This window comes from Cibotium barometz, chromosome 18, assembly GCF_041138505.1.
Source record: "Cibotium barometz isolate CiBa-2024 chromosome 18, ASM4113850v1, whole genome shotgun sequence".
Classification (NCBI taxonomy): Eukaryota; Viridiplantae; Streptophyta; class Polypodiopsida; order Cyatheales; family Cibotiaceae; genus Cibotium; species Cibotium barometz.
Window position 1 is genome coordinate 42,387,034 of NC_141063.1, and position 22,896 is coordinate 42,409,929.

Genomic DNA, 22,896 nt, shown 5'->3' on the forward strand with positions numbered 1-22,896 from the left:
ATCTTAAATATCTCATACTCATGCCAATTAACAACCTTTTCAATTAGTACTACAAGCTCCATTATTAATGTAGAATCTATTCTCTTTTCTACTTTTCTTGCAATGCTGTTGCTTGCAAATGAGGATCAATACCAATACCAGGATGCAACAAAAACAATACTTAGGGCTCTTGAAAAGAGTTCCACTTTGTAGATGAATGTGGGAGAGGGTTTGATAATAATCCCACATGGGGACTTATGGGAGTCCTAGAATTTTTGTATAAAAGGTGGCTCATTTGAGAGCTTAGATACACTTTGGGCTTAGTTCATGCAAGAGCTCCTTTGAGAGACCTACTCTCCCTCTTCTCCATAGAGGTGAAGACTCTTCTCTCACCCCATCTACATCATTGTATGAGGTTAATCTCTTCATTGAATCATTAGCAATGTCATGAGTCTTTCTCATCCTCTTCTCTAATCATTTTACTCTTATGCATGCTTTTAGTATTTCATTTTTGAGTACATGGATTGATTTGAAGCTTTCATGGAAGCTTGATGCTTGAATGTATGCATGCTTGTAGGAAGATAGGAGTGGAGTGAGGTCTTTCTCTTTGCTTGAGTGCATAGTGATTGTATTCCTCTTGCTTGTATTTGTGAATGAATGGGTGTGTAGGAATGAGGACAAGTTGAGCTTGTGTGTATGCTTAGTCTAGTGTCATGTGATGGTAGCCATGAGCATTCTCTCCATTTGTGGATAAGCTCTTGTGCACCGGTACGGGTCGAATCCCTAGCTCCGAAAGGGATGCAAATCCCATTGGATTGAGCTTAGTGTGGATCGTACTCCTCTTACTACAAGAGAGAGAGTTTTCCGTCTCTCCATTGGCGCCGCTGCCGGGGAGAAGACTCAAATCCGGTTGAGAGTGTGTGGAAACCACCACTATTTCCTCTTTTGGTTGCAAAACCATTGAGTGATTAGGTTAAGTTTGGGTGTGTGATCCCGGTGTGAGTGGATAAGGTTAACCATTGAGCGGTTGAGGTTTCTCCCGCATTGTTTTTTATGTTTCATTGCTTTTATGCTTTTTCAAGTACCGTTCATTATGCTTACCTTCATTGTTTTTTGTCATTTCATTCTTTCATGCTCTTCGTTAACACGTGATTAGTCAAAAAAAAGAAAAAGAAAAGAGGTGTGTTGCTAAGCTCTTCCATAGCTTATGCAAGCTCCATGGACTCTCAAGCGTGAAGCCCGCTTAAGAAAGAGAGGAGAGAGGGAAAGAGAAGGGAGAAAGGAAGAGAGGAGAGGTTGAAAATTTGTTTTTATTTTTTATTTTGTTTGAGAATATTGCATTGATCTTCACTCTAGCCGCACGTCACTCAAGGCGCAGCAAAAAGAATTAAAGAAGTGAAAGTCTGAATAGAAGGCGGCCTTTTTCTTTTTTAACAAAAAAATAATAATTTAATCTATATATATATATATATATATATATATATATTTGCAGCGTTGACGGCAGCGTTGACGGCGGCAGCAAGAAGACGATTGGCGGCAGCAAGAGAACGTCGACAGAGGCAGCGTGCAGCGTTGACGGCGGCAGCAAGAGAACGTCGACAGAGGCAGCGTGAAGACGTTGACGGCAGCGTTGACGGCGGCAGCAAGAAGACGATTGGCGGCAGCAAGAGAACGTCGACAGAGGCAGCGTGCAAACGTTGACGGCAGCCGAGAGGCGGGTGGCTGGCGAGAGACGGCTACGTCAACTGGTCGTCAGCCAAGCGGAGGCGGCTGTTCTCTGCAGGCGGCTGTTCTCTGCAAGCGCTCAGGCGTCGGGTGGCAAGAGACGGTGAGAGAGAAGCAGTGGAGGGAGGTGGAAACGGCTGAAAGCGGCAGTGCGCAGAGCAGAGTGGCCAGCAGCGTCAGTGTAAGCGGGAGCAGTGCGAAGGAGAAGAAGAGGAGAGGCGTGGGGGCGTGGCCTGCAGAGACGACTAGAAGAGGCTGAGGCTCTAAGGCGGCTGTAGTTGGCTGCATCGTGGAGGTAGGTGGGCAGCCGAAGGTAGAAGGCGAGGAGGTGGCCACGTGAAGTCCCAGCGACGAATGCGGGCAGCGAGCAGTGGAGCGCCGAAAAAGATAAGGTAGGTGCAGAATTTTTATTTTTTTATTTTTTTATTTTTTTATTTATTAATTTTTCGAGTTTTTTTTTATTTTTTAAAATAAAAAAAAAATAATAAATACAGGAAAAAGAAAAATAGAGATTTTGAAAAAAGAAAAAAAAAATAGTGGAAAATCTTTAAAAAAAAAAATAGAGAGAAGAAAGAAAGAAAAAAATTAAGAAAAAAATTAAAATAAAAAAAAATTAAAATAAAAAAAAAATTCTTCTTATTTGTTTTTAGGAGTCCATAGTGTGTGCATATTTTTATTTTTTTCATTTCTGTAATTTTTAGCATATTTAGTGTAATTTGCATTGTTTTAAATTTTTGTAATATATTTAAAAAAAAACAACAAAACAAAACCAAAAAAAAAAAAGAGAATTTAAAAAAAAAGAAAAAAAAATAATTTTTTGTATTTTGAAACCATTGTTCATCATTTAAATTTTTGCATAATTAAAGTAGTTTGCATTTTAGAATTTTTTGTAATTATTGCATAATCAGTAGATTTATATATTTTTTGTAATTAGGCAACGAAATTTAGTAGTTTAAAAACAAAACAAAACAAAAAGAAAAAAGAAAAAGAAGAAAAAATAATTTTTATTTTTTGGAATCCATTGTAAATTATTTAAATTTCTGTACAAAATTTTGCATAATTTAAGTAGCTTGCATTTTTTAGAATTTTTGTAACTGCATGCATAATTAGTAGATTTATAATTTTATATTTGGCACGAAATTTATTCATTTTATTAAAAAAAAAAAACAAACAAACCAACAAACAATAAAAACCAACAAAAGGAGGAAAAAACAAACAAAAGAAAATTTTTGATTTTTTTAAGGAGTCTATTATTTTTTGCATATTTTGCAATTCTTCATTTAAAAAAAAAAATAGGATAGATAGTTACGCCACACATTTTCTTTTTAGTTGCTGTTAGTGATTAGGTAGGGAAAAATATATATATATATATATATATATATATATATATATATATATATATATATATATATATATATATTTTTATCAAAACAAAAACAAAAACACAAAAACCAAAACCAAGACAAAACAAAAACACATAAAAAAAACCCAAAACAAAATTTTGACCTTATGCACTTACGGTCAGGACGTCTGATAGATTCTGCCATAGGACCTAGGGCACCTTCTAGAGTACCTACGCAAGAAAGTGGGACCCAATTAGTAGGAAATTTGGCAGATATTGCTGAAACCCTTTCTGAATCCCAATCCGATACCCTTTCCTCTAGAACAAATAGTTCATTGTCCATGGACAATCTGGGGCCATCAACTAGTCATCCCGTAGTCCAAAATAGGACACCCTCGAGATCCTTTAATCCATTTGAGGCCGACACCATGGGGTTAATATTCAATGTGCGACTCCAATATGTCTACACAAATGCTCAAGGAGCTGAGATCTTTAGGGACCCACAACAACGGTACCTTGTTAAGATTGCCGACATATTCTCAGAACTTGATAGAGCACCTCTAGTCAATGACCAGGGTAACATGTATATGGGTGGAGATGGTGTTCGCTATGAAGTCACCTACCATCCAAAAAAGGTAGACAAATTAGGAGAGCTCTCTAAAACCGAGTTCTTAGATTTATCAGAACTTTCCAGAGCAAGGGAGTCTAGAGATGACTGGCTCATCGAGCCGGACATGCCTGGACCATCCAATGCCCAATCCTCAAAGCCATCCATAGATGATTTACTTCTTGTAGATCTCAATTTGGACAAGGATAGGAAAGGCAAGTGTAAAATGGATCAGGGGGCTGAAAGCCAATGGGAGTTTGTACGACAAATTCCTGTGACTAAGGTCTTACAGGATGACCCACTTCAAGAGGTCTATAAGGATTCGTTAGAGGGATATTATGCCACAACTAAATCGCCAGAGCTGGATCTTCCTCTAGCTTATGTAGTGGTAGTTGAGAAGTGTGCAGGACACATGCACAGAATAGTTGATAAATGGGCCAATGAATATCGAACGTTAGATTGGAAAGAGATTAGGGAACTCACGTGGAAAGGACAACCATTATTTATGGAAGTGTTCTCGACACATACAGCCAAACCAGGAGAGACAGCCTTTCTTGGAGAAAATGTTGCTCCTCCCCTACGAGAGTTCACTAGAGAGGGACCTTCAACATCTAAGTGGACCACTGCTAGTAGCCCAACTCTAGCACCAAGATATCGTCCTACACCAAATGTGCGACCACAGATCACACCACCACAACAACATCTTTCCCACTATGACAATCGGATGAGAGGGGAGCCAACTCGGCCTCCTATAAGTGCACCTCCTGAAATGAGGGTGACAAGATCTTTAGAGGGGTTTGGTGAGGCTGGTAATAGGGTACCCACACCAATTTTGGAAACATGTGGACCATCTTTCCAAAGAGAGGAACAATTTCCACTAAGGGTAAGAGGCCGTAGGCCCTATGATGAGTATTCACGACAAGTAAGACCATCAACTCTTCAGAAATTGGTTAAGAAATATGAAGGGTCGGGAGATCCATACGATCATGTAGCAGCTTTTAGGCAAGCAGTTCGAGCTGAGCAAGTTGCTGATAAGCATACTCAAATAGAAGGGTTTGGACTCACTCTTGAAGGAAAAGCCCTTGCTTGGTTTCAGGCATTAGAAGCTTCTGACAAAACTTCTTTACGAGTTTTGGAAGAGAGATTCATTGCTGCTTTTTCCTTGATGGGAATTCAACATGACACAGTAGCGCATATCTACTCTTTCAAACAAGGTGAGAATGAGAGTGTTAGAGACTGTGTAAATAGAATGAAGCAGTACATTAACCGATGCCCAGAAGATGAGAAGCCCGCCCAAAGTCGATTAATTTCTCTCTTCTTAAAAGGCCTCAAAAATTCGACACTGCATACACATCTCTATGCTAAGAAACATACAAGTTTTAATGAGTGTTGCCATGATGCTATGGATTTCACCGATAACTTCAAGTTCCAGGATGGGTCTGGCCCTGAGGTTAAACCTAGAAATCAATGGGGTGATGATCAAAGTTCAGGGTCTAGCGCGCTGGTAAATCCAGATCAGATAGCCAACCTAGTGCTAAGGAGATTAGGACAAACCTATCGTCCACCCATGCAGCCACAACAACAGCAGCAGAGAATGAGGAGTGTACTTCCTACAGGTCCTCATCTTTGTGGAGCATGTGGCGGTGACCATAAAACAGAGGACTGTAATACCTTTTCTCCTCTAGTCACAAACCAACCCACAAAGAAGTGGTGCCAAGCCTGTGCTTGGAACTTTACTCATACCACCCAGGATTGTACTCGCATTGCGAGAATGAGACAGGAACGTGAGCAACCGAGGGGTGGAGTGGCTCCACAAATGTATCAACAATATACAAATTTTGAACGTAAGCCACCGATGGCACAAGAACAAGCACGACCTGTTCTTGGTGCTCAACCTCCTGCTCCAGGGACTGCTCCTGTAAGGATTGTGGACTATGACAATTCAAATGTGTGTAGAGAATTGGTAAACCCAGGATATGTGGAGGAAGAATATGTATCATATTCATCCAAGGATAATACCTTTGAAAGTCCCACATACCCAAACCAAGCACTGGTGGAGATTCAACCAGGGGAACAAAACTCTTTAATGTTGCTAGGCGGCTACCAACCTAGGACTCCAGGCCCCTCAGGTCAATGGCAGCCAAGGAAAGTAGAGGCCAAACCAATGGGCCCCTGTTATGAGTGCGGAGAACCCCATTGGGCTCGTGATTGTCCACATCGCTCAAGGCAAGCATCTAGGTCCAATACAACAGCACAACAGTTTCCACCAATAGAAAGATATTGTCTGGGGTGTTGTGTCGAACACTTCCCGAAGGATTGTCTGTTGAAACCACATGAGGAGGGCAACTCTCAACCAAAGGTTTCACTTAACCTTGTAGGGGCAATTCCATCACCACCTTCATCTGAGAATGAGGATGTCGTGCCACTTAGAGTCATGACTCGATCACAGACACGAAACGCTGAAATACAAACTGATGAGACACCTCGAACTAGGGATGCAAAGACACATCTAGTGGACAAGACCCTACAGTCCAGTAGAAAAAAAACCACTAGGAGAAAGAAGAACCGAAACAAGAAAACTAAAAGTGCATCCACTTCTAGTTCTCAGGAGAACTCTAAACAAAACATACAGGATAAAACTTTTACATCCCAGGAAGTGCGTGAGGAACATCAACCTCAACCTGAGCCTAGTGTTAAACCAGATAAGGCTAGTACGACTGAGGATAGTTCTGGGGGTTCTGTTTTTGTGGATAAAGTGAATGAGACTCTAGAGGCCATCATTGATGCTCATAGAAGTCGCATTGCAGCTTTATCTGAGCTACCCAAAAAGCTTCAAGAATACCCAAACCCTCGTGAGGAGAAGATCAATCTAGCTGTACATCAGCAACTCATTAGGGAAGCTCAGTCGATACTTGAGGGACCACCACCACCTATTCCTCGGGGCCCAACCTCTCTTAAGCCAACATTAGAAACTATACCAGAAGTGTCATCAAGTAAGGAAATGAAAAGTGAGTTCATTTCACAAGCTCAAAGCGAAAGATCGACACCAATTGACACTCCATTGAAAGAAGAAAGTCTACCATCACCTAGCCTTGTCTTCCCATGCAATGATGAAATTATTGATGCTAATGAGGACATGGCAAATGACATGTGGGCCGCAGTAAATGAGAAAATAAATGAAAACATGTCTTCTGTTAGTTCGCCTCCATTCTCTGAGGTGGATTTTACCAGAGATTCGGAAAACAATTTTGGACGCCCAAGCATCCAGGAGGAAGGTCAAACAATTGTTTCTCCTAGAAGTAAGCATACAATGAAAACCTTACCATCCTATCTGGGAGAATATGAGAACTGTTCTCAAACCTTGAGGATACCCTCCATGCATAAAAGGTTGACTAAGGAGAAAGATATGAGTATGGTGCAAGCTATTTTATCTGCACCAGTGGCTTGTAACTTACCTTTGCACGAGTTGATAAAGCTTAAACCTGAGTTGTGGAATGATATTGCCACATGTTTGTCGGAGCAGGTATTGCTACAAAAGGGTCCCCATGAGTGTACTATACACCCTGAGACAAAGCATGTAATGCCAGTTCCTATCAACAAAGTTGGAAAATTTTGTGAAGACGATCAGGGAAATGCTACCCTCCCATTAGAAGTGCGAAAAGTATCTTCAACTGCAATACTTGATAGTGGCGCAGGAGTGGGCATTGTAACAAGGTCCATTTGGGAGAAATGGGGCAAACCAGCTATTAGGAGTACCAGGATGCGCTTGCAGCTAGCAGATGGAAGCTTAGAACATCCCCTTGGGCTGCTTGAGAACATATTGGTCACCACATGTGGGATTGAATATGAGCATACCTTTGCAGTGGTGGATTTTGGAAAGCATCCAAACTATGAAGTAATATTGGGTAGACCATTCATGCGACAATTTCAAATGATTCAAGATTGGGGATACAACTACTTGTACCTCAGACATGATTCTGTCATCACAAGGGTCAACCTAAGGAATCACTCGTATCGTGATGTAACAAGGTCTCCAATAGATGAGTTTGATTCTGCTTCATTTGAGGGCTCAAAAATTACATTGTCAGATGGGCGGGAAGATCTATGGATGTGTGGAGCCTCATGTAGGGATTTCAACACTGAGAGACTTAAGGGTAATCGAAGTGTATCAGACGAGGCATACATTCCACAACCCTTCCCTGAGCATTTAATTGATCCATTAGAATGGAGTCATGTCCTTGCAACATTATCGACATGTACTTTACCGAAGCCAATTCAATTCTGTGACTCAGATGGATATGATATTGTTCCTATACGAATGGTACAACCACATAACCTTCGAGATGATTTGTACTATAGGAATGCATCCACAACAGCATTGCATGTTAAGGAAGTCTCGGCTACTCCACGAGCTTTATCGTGTCAAAAGGGTAATGTTTCTACCTTACCCAACAAACAATCAAAATCTGCTCTTGAAGCTCCAATACAAATGATGTGGATAATTGATGAGTACTCAAGTGAGGGCCATGGCTGGCATGTTCCAACTACTCTAGTTGCTGCTCAAAGAAGGCCAGGCAAAAAAGAATTATCAATGTGGCTACCTAAAGATGCGTACAAACTGGTAACATCTAGTCCAGTTGCTAAGCCTCTTAAGAAGCACATCATTTCCAAGCCTAAACCTCGGGTTGTTACTCGATGGGTCCCCAAACAGGTTCTTAAAGCACAAGGCTATTATGAGGGTGCAACAGCAATTTGGCTTCCAAAATGCCATGCTTTGACAGGGGCAAAAGAGTGTTTCAGAAAGATTCCAAGAGCCACCCCTGATTGCCCATATCAGTGGGTGCAAAAGAAATCAACACAAATTCTCCAAGAAAGGAAAGGTGGCTGTGATAGCACCTACAAATCTACTTGTGTTGATCTTCCTAAAACATGTAATGAAACACTGGTTGTCTCTATTTATCCTTGTTTCCCAATTCAACCAACAACTTGTGTACCTACGACAAGTTCAAAGGAGTCTCATTTGAGCATAGATTCTGGTGCTTCACTGCCTAAATCCTCTTATCTTGCTCAAATTCCAAGACAATTGATAAAATTCACACCCAAGAAGGACATACCTAAAACCAAAGATAAAGCATTAACACTACAAATGAAACTCTTTGGTAGATCAATGTTTGTATAGAGTGGTTCCTTACGCCTTTAAATGATTATGTTCTTTTTGAGATGATCTCCACTACCAGCGCAAGGGTAAGCACATCGACTCCACAATAAGAACGACAAGCCAGGGCACTTTTCTCCCATTGGGTTTTTTCCCCTTGGCTATATTTGGTGATTGGCACCACTAATAAATTTTATTCTTTTGTTTTTTCTTTTGTTTGTTAATAAAACTTTGTGCAGAGATCTCAGCTTAAGAAGAGCATCAGATACGCCCCTACAGTCCACCTATCGTGCACACAAATTAGGAAGGGGGGAGATATTCTATGCTTACAAAGATCAAGGAGGAGCAATCTGCACAAAATCAGCAATTAATCAAGGCAAACGAACAACATCAACAGGGCACTACAACAGGTGTATGCAAATCTTAATCTTTATTTCTTTATGTGCTCTTATCTTTCGAATATATGGTTTGCATGTACACAATATTGGCTGGTTTGAGTTTTGATTAGTAGTTAAAATGTGGTGAGTACATTCTAGAGTCTTAGAAAACTTAGTAAGAGATATTTCTATCCAAAGACAGTGTAGGATATATACCAAGGGAGTATGCCAAGTACTTATGTCTTCAAGGTATATTAGTTATCCCTAGTGGTAGTTATCTCTTAGATATGAGCTAGGTGCTACGAGTAATAAAAATTTATGAAAATATACCCTACAAAAATATATAGACAAGGTGAATTGCGACATGAAGTGTCTACCGCCATGCGAAGTGCTTGGTAGGACCTGGGGATGTCTCAGCACCTTGGGGCCGATGCCTTGGTTTCCATGGGGTGAACACTGATGTCTAGAAGCTTCAATAGAGGACCTTTGAGGAATCTATCGCCTTGATAGATGTTGGTAGGACTCGGGGGTACACTATGGGCCCTCGAAACCGATGCCCTCATCTTCAAGGGGTACTCCTTAGGTCATAAAAGAAAGAAAGGTCTGTCGCCCTTGAGATACTTAGCGGTCTTTAGATTCTCTTGGCGGAGGTCTCTGGGCCATTGCTTGGGTCTCATGGGGATAGAACCTTAATCTTTATCACCTTCTACACACATATCAAAAAAAAATAAAAATAAAAACAAAAACAAAAACAAAAACAAAAACAACAAGAGAGAGCTCCAATCACCTTTGCTCATACTTAGGAGTAGGGTTGCCACTTAGGAGTAACTTACATACTGATAGGACATTGAGACTGCGGTCATAACCGGAGGTGTACAACGACACTTGCCTTTGCATAGCATTATCTACTACCTAAGTCTCACTTTGGACTAGTTTTTACTCACCTCTTTTAGTACTCATTAAAACTTTAATCAGCCTTGCACTTGTATGCTCACGTGTGTAATTATTATTGCTGATTTTGCTTTTCTTTTCTTTTTATCAATAAAGGACTTTACTCGTATCAATTGTTTTTGTTGCAGCTCTTGCTACTACCGCGCTCGAGGACGTGCGCAAAATAGGAAGGGGGGAGTGTTGCTTGCAAATGAGGATCAATACCAATACCAGGATGCAACAAAAACAATACTTAGGGCTCTTGAAAAGAGTTCCACTTTGTAGATGAATGTGGGAGAGGGTTTGATAATAATCCCACATGGGGACTTATGGGAGTCCTAGAATTTTTGTATAAAAGGTGGCTCATTTGAGAGCTTAGATACACTTTGGGCTTAGTTCATGCAAGAGCTCCTTTGAGAGACCTACTCTCCCTCTTCTCCATAGAGGTGAAGACTCTTCTCTCACCCCATCTACATCATTGTATGAGGTTAATCTCTTCATTGAATCATTAGCAATGTCATGAGTCTTTCTCATCCTCTTCTCTAATCATTTTACTCTTATGCATGCTTTTAGTATTTCATTTTTGAGTACATGGATTGATTTGAAGCTTTCATGGAAGCTTGATGCTTGAATGTATGCATGCTTGTAGGAAGATAGGAGTGGAGTGAGGTCTTTCTCTTTGCTTGAGTGCATAGTGATTGTATTCCTCTTGCTTGTATTTGTGAATGAATGGGTGTGTAGGAATGAGGACAAGTTGAGCTTGTGTGTATGCTTAGTCTAGTGTCATGTGATGGTAGCCATGAGCATTCTCTCCATTTGTGGATAAGCTCTTGTGCACCGGTACGGGTCGAATCCCTAGCTCCGAAAGGGATGCAAATCCCATTGGATTGAGCTTAGTGTGGATCGTACTCCTCTTACTACAAGAGAGAGAGTTTTCCGTCTCTCCATTTCCATTTCATGCAAACTCCACATTAACGATATGAGATGGCCTTCTTTTACAATACATAGTTTCCATATCACCTTCTAATACTTGAATATCTTGATACACTGGGAGTTCCACCGATTGCTCCTTCCACAAGCCAAGCCACTTCGATTGCACGAGGAATATTCCTATTAGAAATCCTAGCCATCAATGTCTCTAGATTATGTCCAAATCCTACATGCTTTCCCAACATATATGCATGCTTCTTTGCACTTTGTAATAAAGAGTTGGCCATGTATGATATGCATGTATCATATAATGCTATCTTTTTCTTGTGACCACCCTCTCTTGCCATCCAACTCCCATGTTTAGACTGCAAGATTTGTCCTTGACGTGTTTGCGAGCTCCTCAGTAGAGAAAACCTAAAGTTTTGACATGTGTAAGTATTAAGCTTTACTTGACGTGAAAGACGTTATGGTAAATCAATTCCCCCCAATGGACAATCACCCTTCTTCTCTCTCTTTCTTTCTATCTATCTCTTCCCCCACTTTGCCATTTCTCTTTCTTTCTCTAAACCCTAAACTTTTCCATCACTTGTCCCTGTAAACCCTAAAGTTACCGTCACCTGCCTCTCACTTTGATCTCCATCGCACTCCATTCACTGCACCACTATCAAACGTCGTGCTCCTTGTGATAACAAAGAGGTTAGTCATCACACATAAATTTACAAGCTCCACTCTATGAAATGGTGTGGGGCATAGCAACTCACCATACAAGCTTCTCTTATCTAGTCATCACACACAAAAGATAAACTTGCTCTCATCACATAAAAAAGGAAAACTTCCTAGCAAGTTTCCATACAACACAAGGCAAAAAAAAAGGGGTAGACTATGCTTTGGAAGCTAGCGCATTCACTAGCTTCCGAAGAGTAGTCTACCCTTTTTTTTTGCCTTATGTTGTATGGTGGGTTTTTATTAGAACTAGATGATGGGTCATTTAAAGAAAAATGTTGGGGCTTTTTTTAAGCACTAGATCATGGATAGCGTAAGAGTAAGGTTTGTTGGTTGCTCGTGATCAAGGAAGTTGTGATGAAGAAGCTCCTATTATTATTGAATTTTTTTAGTTATGTAGATGAATCTAACTTGCATGGGCCATAGTTTTATTGTATGATGGTGGTTCCTAATGTTAGATAGGTCCATGGACATGAGAGAGCCTCCCTCACATTATGATTGGGTATCTTTGGCTAGTATATAACCATGTTTTCATTTTGATAAAGTAAGACTTTTTCCCTTGTACACGTTTCTAAAAATTTGGGCATGTACACCAAGGTTGAGACTGTATATGTACTTTATAAGACTTACGATCTAGTCCATCTGCTTCTATCTTAAATATCTCATACTCATACTAATTAACAACCTTTTCAATCAGTACTATTCGGTCCATTATTAATGCAAAATCTATTCTCTTTTCTACTTTTATTGTAATGCATGTTTGCCATTTCATGCAAACTCAACTTCTCCCAATTGAGTCTATGCCCATCTTGTTGAATTCACTCACAAAAGTTTTGATGCAACACTAGCAATACCTTCCCATGTGCCTTCATCTATGATGTTTCCATCCCAGGATGCATAACATTTCACGAGCTATGCCATTTGTTGTGGCTAACCTAAATCCAGCATGGACCAATGTATTTGCCTCTTCCTGAGTCAATTTTTGTCCCTCCTCAATGGGCCAAATATAAGGTAAAATTGGTATGGGTGAGATATTGCTATCTGGGTACCCCTCACAAATGCTAGCTAACAAATGCTATCTGGGTACCCCTCACAAATGCTAGCTAACAATCACGTTAGTTGCTTTTGTGGGCGGCTCACAAAATGAGTAGCTTTCTACTTGGAATCTAGGGAGAACTAATTGCAAGACCGTAGATGTGAAGTTAGAATCCCACCAGAAGAAGCTAGACACCTGCACACATAACTTTGCCCATGGGTGGTCCTCTTTTTGTGGCGATGGCCTTAGCTTTGGAGCTGACTTTGGAAGAGGAGGCGAAGGGCTTCGTAGCTTCCACGAGGCCGTGCGCATAGGCACCACATGATGAACATGATGCTGCATGCCATGCATGTCCACAAGATACTTGTAGTAGTAGAGAGAGCTTAGCTTATTCCAAGCCTCAAGGAAGTACGACTCTTTTTGAGGGTAGTGCTGCCAACCGCACGCGTGTCGTGGGAAAGGGGTTTGCATACCCTACGACGGAGAAGGAGACAGACCACCCTTTCCATGCTGCTGCTGTTGTTGAGGCAAAAGGAGCAATGTTGGATTACGCATCCGTCATGGGATCTGTCAGCAGGAGGAGCACTTGACATGAATGAATAGCCTCTGCCTTTCTTCTGTGATCTTACACTTCCTACCTGCTCATATCTGCCTACTGCCAGTTACGGACAGCCACCTCGGCTAGCAGCACTGGACTGCGCAGGGGACTCCATGGACCTCATCCACATATGTTTGTTCTGAACCATTGCTGCTCTTGATTTTGCCCCGGATGGTGTTCTCTCTTCCTGACATTCCTCTCTTGCTCTCCTTACAGGATAAAGGAGGAGGCTTTGGATCATCGGTTTCCACCACAACCACACATGGCAGATTCATCCCTGGTCCCCCCCAGGTTCTCCTTCTTGCTTAGTTAGTTAGCCCCACACTTCATTGGCTGTGAGATCTCTCCACTCATTTGAAGCTTCTCAATATCAGGAGGTGGATGGCACACACTGTCATATGGGGGGACGCAACAGTGAAGCAGCAGTCAGAGCAAGGGCCAAGCCTGCAGCTGAAGGCGAAATTGCGAGGGAATCAAAGGACATGAGCATGGGGCATCTCTCTGTTTGTTGATCATTTTTTTCCCATACACTCGTCGAAATTGTTTGTTGTTGTAAACTTGAGCTTGGCTTGACACCATATTGGAGGAGATACTTGTGTGTGTGTGTGTGTGGTAAACTTGAGCTTGGCTTGCCACCATATCGGAGGAGATACTTGTGTGTGTGTGTGTTTGCGTAAGTCTTCCATTGCCATTCTCTCTTTAGACTCTGTTGGTGTACAATTGCTTAAACCCTAGCAAGTTCCCGCCATTCCATCTGTGTGTGTTGATTGTTTGGCTAGGGAAGCAGCCCGTAGAGTCAAGAGAGCACATCCGGGTTTGAAGAAAGTTCGATTTTGTGTTAGTTTGTCCCAAGGTTCTTGTGAACATTTATTTTGCAGCATCCCATGTATGTTGCCTGCATGACTAGGGTGGAACCAAGGGAACATGTAAGGGTTTGGGGAAAGTCTCTTTTACTACTCGGTACCATTTGTTTCTCTTTACAGGTGTGAAGGATCAGATGATGGTTGCCCCTTGACCCGTATGTTGACAGAGTAGATGGCTGTAAAGGCCCGCACGCAAGTCGAAGCAGATGTTGGCTTTCCGTCAAGAGGTTGGTGCCTTGCGGGGCGGGAAATTTGGACCCACGGAGCTCGAACTCTGCATCCATTGTTGCCCGCCAATCCAAGCAGGAAGGCCACCACAAGCAAGAGGTGGACCAGCCTTGAGCAACATTTGGAAGGTTGCTTTTGGTGGTTTGGGGAATGCTCGGGCTGGCATGGAGTCGTCATTCGGATGGGTGATTCGGATGTATTCCGTGGACGGTGTTCATCATGGGATCCCTCCTTACCATGTTCCTTCTCTCCTGTTTCATCGCTTATATGTCACGGAGGGTCTATAGGGATCCCGACCTTCTCTCACATGCAACATGAGGAGTGGCCCCCCAAGTTCAATGGAAAGATGGATGTTGAGGCAGTTACAAATTGGGTCAAGGAGATGCCTGTCAATCTTTCAACTGCGGGCAGTTCAGATGTAATAATCGTCGTCTGATCTCGACAACTTTCACGGTGCTGCTTTGTTATGGTGGGTCAGGATTATTTGCAGCATCATGCCATGGTAAATGGTGACGATTTCCATCGATTGAATTTACTAATCGAACAAACCATGTGCCCAACTGTGCTGAGTGCATGGAAAAGCTGGGTATTTCTGGCCAGTGGTTTCCCGAGGCTGTGGCGACGGAAGGAAGAAGTTTTCAGTCAGGGGACTACCACGAGTCTTCGGAGCCTTAAAGAGCTGGGTGAAGGATCTTTGGTTTCACTGTCAATTTCTTCAATGCCCGAGTGCATTGCAAAAAGTCCATGGTGGACTTGGGTGGATGTACGGAGGAGTAATTATGTAAGTGTGCTGGTGGATTTGGGTGGATGTGCGGAGGAGTTTTTCTCCCAAGTTTTGTTTGGAAGTGCCGTTGCATGTCTTGGGCATGTGGCATGTTTCCGATGGGAAAGCTCCTCCTCTGTTTTTCTTGTGTCTCGGATTCGCCTCCTTTGACATTACCCAGAGATTCTGGTTGGGTGTAGCACATGGATATTTCCGTGGAGTCGGTGGATATTGGTCCGAGCATAGGGTGCTGAGGAGTTACTTGTGGATACAGGTTTGACTCAACAGTACTAAGGAGTGTTGTCTACTTTTATGATTCATTCATCCATATGAGCAGATGCACTAGTGGATGTTTTTTTTTGCAACTTCTGTAAAGGAATTTCTCGGGGTGTTCTCAATGACAGGTTTTAATTGGAGCTTCTAGAGGAGCATTCTCATTAATGGCAGGTGCTTCCTCGGGAGGTGCTTGATTAGGTGTCTTCTGTGGAGATGCATTTACAAGCTTCTGTGCTTACAAGGCGAGGAGCTTCAAAGTAGGACACAAAATGGTCTCCCAGTGCTTTGGACTTTCAATTTCTTGGGTGAGACTGGAATGGAGTTTCTTGTGTGTTGCACCCATGTCTACTTTGTAGTGTCGTTTCAGTCTTAGTGGTGGGTAATCGAATGCACTTACGGATCGGCCGGGCAGCCACCATCAGGGACTGGCTGCCCCAGACAATGGACATGATGGGTGCTAGCAATAGGTTGGGTGCTAGTAGCCTAGTTGGCCAGGCTGGAGAGGACATGCTGGTTGTTTGTGGACTAGTAGGCAGAAGGCAGTGGGTTGGGATGCAGGGCTGGCTGGGTGATAGTCAGCCTGCAGCAAAGAGCATGTCGGCTAATCCTTTAATAACTGTGGTCAATCAAGTAGACCCATAAAAGGGACTATAAAAGGCCCTATAAATAGGTGTGGCATTTTCATCATGAGATATTCAGCCTTACATAGCAATCCAACAGCAAAGCAAGGGCCAACCATGCATTTGAAGGAAAAATCTATAGGAGATTGTGGACATCACATTTGTCATCAACTTGGCTGCATTTGTCAGTTTGTTGAGGATTTTGTATATCTGAGGGAGTCGTCGTACATTGTTTTGTTTGTTTATTGAACTTGATTTCTTGGGGATGCACATTTGATTGGAGTAGATACTTATTTGTCTGTTTGTGTTTGGATAAGCCTTCCACTGTGATTCTCTATCTGTTAACACTCTCACAGCAGTACTGGATCTACAGTTGCTATTAGAGCCTGGGAAAGCTCCTCCTCTGTTTTTCTTGTGTCTCGGATTCGCCTCCTTTGACATTACCCAGAGATTCTGGTTGGGTGTAGCACATGGATATTTCCATGGAGTTGGTGGATATTGGTCCGAGCATAGGGTGCTGAGGAGTTACTTGTGGATACAGGTTTGACTCACAAGACGGTCAAAATGCTTTCCCAGCATTCTTGACATAAAATAGCCATTTACAAACAGCATTTACAAATACAATTTCTATATTAACTCTCATTTTTCCACATTATCCCTCATACAATCCACATTACTTATTCCACATTTCATTTATATGTGTACTCATCCAATCATATCATTTTCCATCTCTTCACTTCAGATTCCTTCACATCACATATCATATATTCACATCCATATCCACATCCATACATCCACATCCACATTCACATCCATACATCCACATCTACATGCTTATCTCCATTTTCACATCCTTATTTATACATCCACATCCCATATCCACATTCATACATACACATCCATATCCACATCCATATCCGCATTCATACATACACATCCATATCCACATGCACATGCATACATTCATTATCACGTCCTCATTCATACATCCACATCCACATACATACATACATACATCCACATCCACATCCACATTCCCATTCACATCTATACATCCATATCTACATGCACATTCACATCTATACATCCATATCTACATGCACATTCACATCCATACATCCACATCTATATCCTCATTCACATCCATACATCCACATTCATGCATCCACATCTACATGCCTACATCCATACATACACATCCACATTTACATCCATGCATCCACATCCATATCCTCATTCACATCCATACATCCACATTCATACATCCACATCCACATCCACATTCACATCCATACATTCACATCTACATGCTTATCTCCATTTTCACATCCTCATTTATACATCCACATCCCATATCCACATTCATACATACACATCCATATCCACATCCACAAGCATACATACATCCACATCCACATTCCCATTCACATATATACATCCATATCTACATGCACATTCACATCCATACATCCACATCTATATCCTCATTCACATCCATACATCCACATTCATGCATCCACATCTACATGCTTATCTCCATTTTCACATCCTCATTTATACATCCACATCCCATATCCACATTCATACATACACATCCATATCCACATCCACATGCATACATACATCCACATCCACATTCCCATTCACATATATACATCCATATCTACATGCACATTCACATCCATACATCCACATCTATATCCTCATTCACATCCATACATCCACATTCATGCATCCACATCTACATGCTTATCTCCATTTTCACATCCTCATTTATACATCCACATCCCATATCCACATTCATACATACACATCCATATCCACATCCACATGCATACATACATCCACATCCACATTCCCATTCACATATATACATCCATATCTACATGCACATTCACATCCATACATCCACATCTATATCCTCATTCACATCCATACATCCACATTCATGCATCCACATCTACATGCTTATCTCCATTTTCACATCCTCATTTATACATCCACATCCCATATCCACATTCATACATACACATCCATATCCACATCCACATGCATCTTATCATATCTTATCACTTCCCATATCTTTTATGCATACCTCTATGCATGAAATTCAATTATGCTAAAAGTAACACTTTTATAATAAAATATTCAACTTTTATGCATACCTCTATGCATGAAATCCAATATGATAAAAGTAACACTTTTGATATAAAAAAATTATCCTTTATGCATACTTCTATGCATGAAAATTAAAAATGATAAAAGTAACACTTTTGATATAAAATTTTTCCTTTATGCATACTTCTATGCATGAAAATTAAAAATGATAAAAGTAACACTTTTAATATAAAAAAATATCCTTTATGCATACTTCTATGCATGAAAATTAAAAATGATAAAAGTAACACTTTTAATATAAAAAAATATCCTTTATGCATACTTCTATACATGAAAATTAAAAATGATAAAAGTAACACTTTTGATATAAAAAAATTATCCTTTATGCATGATATTAAAATTAAATTTCTCCATGATTATAATGAAATTCTTTCAATTAATCTAGGATGATAATTCCTAGAATATGGTAGGAAGTCCTCTTTTTATGCTTTGAATGAAATTATTTTATGCATAATTTTTATAAAAATTTTGCCATAGCTCCGCTGCTATGACTGATAAATCTCAATTTTTTCTAAGGGATAAAGCTTATCATTAAGGAAATAATTAAAATGATCTCTAATTGGATCATTAATCTATAGTGGATTGAATCATCAATATGCATAAACTAAAAGCATAGAAAAAAGCCATTAAATTGGCCTCAAGCATAGCTTAATCTTGGGTTAAGGAAAAGCTTTATGAAAAGCTTGATTTGGATTGAGAACGGGTCATGAGTATGACCATTTCTTGAGTGAGAGAGAGAGTTTACATAAAAATCATTAGAATTTAAACATAAATGAAAATTAACTTCAATAGCATTTATTAACTTATGTAACTCTTCACTACTATTCAAACTTCAATAGTATTTAAAAAAAAACCATACCAATTAAACTTCTCAAGCTTGAGAGGGGTTGAGAAGAGAGAAACATTGAGAAATTATAGAAAGATCAATATTCACTAATTACCTTACAACTTGCTTGATTCTTTGTTTACGGTAGAGGCCCCCAACCAATCAATTGGTTAAGTATGTTGATGGAGCCACTAATAGGGATTGAAGAAAGAGGGAAGCTCCAAAAACTAGTGAATTATTAAATGAATTCACAGCTCTTGGCTTAGGTGGAGTAGAGTAACGATGCATAAACACTATATATTTTTCAACAAGGGTGAGGTTTCTATTTATAGGAAAAATTGAGCTCCTAACCAAACAAACTGATTCTAGAATTTTCTAAATCAGTTTGGTCAATATTTGACCATTTTTAGGTCAGTTAAGCTAACTTTTTGGAACTAGACTTGAATGAGGAGAGAGGAGAGATGAAATATCTCAATTTTTATGAGTTTAAAACTCATTCAAGCATGTGAAATATGCACCTCCTTTAAAGAACTCCCCTTCCTTACATATGTCATATTTTTAATATTGCTCATAGTTTTTTACTAATAAACCTTGTACATTTTCAACTCTTCATCTTATGTGAAATATGCACCTCCTTTAAAGAACTCCCCTTCCTTACATATGTCATACTTTTAATATTGCTCATAATTTTTTTACTAATAAACCTTGTACATTTTCAACTCTTCATCTTATGTGAAATATGCACCTCCTTTAAAGAACTCCCCTTCCTTACATATGTCATACTTTTAATATTGCTCATAATTTTTTACTAATAAACCTTGTACATTTTCAACTCTTCATCTTATGTGAGTATTTACTCATTTTTTGGTATCTTCTTTTTCAAATTGGATTTATCTCCTCCCTACACATGGATTGATGCTATTGGTCCATAGGAACCTTAATTGGACCATAATCCAAAAATTTCTGAAAATCTAGACCCTTAGACTAAGGTCCTTTATACACATTTCCAATTAATTCCAATTGCACATTGGAAAGTTCTTTTTGAATTTCTGTTTCAGGGAAACTTATTTTAATAAGATGAGATAATTTTCTATCCAAAAATATTAAAAATCTGAATATTCTCTCTCTAGAATATTTTCTCTCTCTAGGTTAAAACAGTTAGAAACAAGTCTTTTATATTTCTGAAGAGGGATTGATTATAGAAGAAGATACTAGACATCAAAAAGGGGTTTGGGGGAGGAATCTTACAGTGTGTGTGTGTGGTAAACTTGAGCTTGGCTTGCCACCATATTGGAGGAGATACTTGTGTGTGTGTGTGTTTGCGTAAGTCTTCCATTGCCATTCTCTCTTTAGACTCTGTTGGTGTACAATTGCTTAAACCCTAGCAAGTTCCCGCCATTCCATCTGTGTGTGTTGATTGTTTGGCTAGGGAAGCAGCCCGTAGAGTCAAGAGAGCACATCCGGGTTTGAAGAAAGTTCGATTTTGTGTTAGTTTGTCCCAAGGTTCTTGTGAACATTTATTTTGCAGCATCCCATGTATGTTGCCTGCATGACTAGGGTGGAACCAAGGGAACATGTAAGGGTTTGGGGAAAGTCTCTTTTACTACTCGGTACCATTTGTTTCTCTTTACAGGTGTGAAGGATCAGATGATGGTTGCCCCTTGACCCGTATGTTGACAGAGTAGATGGCTGTTAAGGCCCGCACGCAAGTCGAGCAGATGTTGGCTTTTCGTCAAGAGGTTGGTGCCTTGCGGGGCGGGAAATTTGGACCCACGGAGCTCGAACTCTGCATCCATTGTTGCCCGCCAATCCAAGCAGGAAGGCCACCACAAGCAAGAGGTGGACCAGCCTAAGCATGGTGATTGAGCAACATTTGGAAGGTTGCTTTTGGTGGTTTTAGGAATGCTCGGGCTGGCATGAGCCCCAGCATGGGAGTCGTCATTCGGATGGGTGATTCGGATGTGTGATTCGGATGTATTCCGTGGACGGTCTTCATCATGGGATCCCTCCTTACCATGTTCCTTCTCTCCTGTTTCATCACTTATATGTCACGGAGGGTCTGTAGGGATCCCAACCTCCTCTCACATGCAACATGAGGAGTGCCCCCCCAAGTTCAATGGAAAGATGGATGTTGAGGCAGTTACAAATTGGGTCAAGGAGATGCCTGTCAATCTTTCAACTGCGGGCAGTTCAGATGTAATAATCGTCATCTTATCCCGAGAACTTTCACGGTGCTGCTTTGTTTTGGTGGGTCAGGATTATTTGCAGTGTCATGCCATGGTAAATGGGGACGATTTCCATCGATTGAACCATCGATTGAATTTACTAATCGAACAAACCTTGTGCCCAATTGTGCTGAGTGCATGGAAAAGCTGGGTATTTCTGGCCAGCGGTTTCCCGAGGCTGTGGCGACGGAAGGAAGAAGTTTTCAGTCAGGGGACTAACACGAGTCTTCGGAGCCTTAAAGACCTGGGTGAAGGATCTTTGGTTTCACTGTCAATTTCTTCAATGCCCGAGTGCATTGCAAAAAGTCCATGGTGGACTTGGGTGGATGTACGGAGGAGTAATTATGTAAGTGTGCTGGTGGACTTGGGTGGATGTGTGGAGGAGTTTTTCTCCCAAGTTTTGTTTGGAAGTGCCGTTGCATGTCTTGGGCATGTGGCATGTTTCCGATGGGAAAGCTCCTCCTCTGTTTTTCTTGTGTCTCGGATTTGCCTCCTTTGACATTACCCAGAGATTCTGGTTGGGTGTAGCACATGGATATTTCCGTGGAGTTGGTGGACGGGAGGTGCTTGATTAGGTGTCTTCTGTGGAGATGCATTTACAAGCTTCTGTGCTTACAAGGCGAGGACTTAATGTTAGCTTCAAAGTAGGACACAAAATGGTCTCCCAGTGCTTCAGACTTTCAATTTCTTGGGTGAGACTTGGATCGGCCGGGCAGCCACCATTAGGGACTGGCTGCCCCAGACAATGGACATGATGGGTGCTAGGTTGGGTGCTAGTAGCCTGGTTGGCCAGGCTGGAGAGGACATGCTGGTTGTGCGTGGACTAGTAGGCAGAAGGCAGTGGGTTGGGATGCAGGGCTGGCTGGATGGTAGTCAGCCTGCAGCAAAGAGTATGTCGGCTAATCCTTTAATAAGTGTGGTCAATCAAGTAGACCCATAAAAGGCCCTATAAATAGGTGTGGCATTTTCATCATCATGAGATATTCAGCCTTACATAGCAATCCAACAGCAAAGCAAGGGCCAACCATGCATTTGAAGGAAAAATCTATAGGAGATTGTGGACATCACATTTGTCATCAACTTGGCTGCATTTGTCAGTTTGTTGAGCATTTTGTATATCTGAGGGAGTCGTCGTACATTGTTTTGTTTGTTTATTGAACTTGATTTCTTGGGGATGCACATTTGATTGGAGTAGATACTTATTTGTCTGTTTGTGTTTGGATAAGCCTTCCACTGTGATTCTCTATCTGTTAACACTCTCACAGCAGTACTGGATCTACAGTTGGTATTAGAGCTTAGGATTAGCTAGAATGTTTTTTTCTTTCTCAGCATTCTCTTGATGTGGTTCATTATTTGGATAAGGAAGCAGCCTGTGGACTTAACCAAATTTGGGGAAGTTAGATTTGTGTTAGTTTGACCCAACGTTCTTGCAAAATGTTTGTTTCCAGCATTCCATGAGTATTACGTGCCTGATCAGGGAAACCTAGTAAGGTTTGGGGATAGTCTCTTTTGGGT

At 41.0% G+C, this 22,896-nt stretch overlaps 2 long non-coding RNA genes across 5 annotated transcripts in view; both read left to right on the forward strand.

Moving 5' to 3' along the window:
- Positions 1 to 22,013, forward strand: part of LOC147629364 (uncharacterized) — a 97,663-nt gene extending 75,650 nt beyond the window's left edge. For 3 of the 4 annotated variants that reach the window (XR_015267935.1, XR_015267933.1, XR_015267936.1), the window contains one exon: positions 14,622 to 16,416. This is a non-coding gene — a long non-coding RNA (uncharacterized LOC147629364). Of the gene's footprint in view, positions 1 to 14,621; positions 16,417 to 21,944 lie in introns of those variants that run through there. The other variant, XR_015267934.1, reaches the window with a different exon arrangement.
- LOC147629365 (uncharacterized) lies at positions 13,536 to 15,677 on the forward strand. The gene is made up of 2 exons (XR_015267937.1): positions 13,536 to 13,693; positions 13,777 to 15,677. It is a non-coding gene; the product is annotated as an uncharacterized LOC147629365 (long non-coding RNA).
- Positions 22,014 to 22,896: the final 883 nt, after the last annotated feature.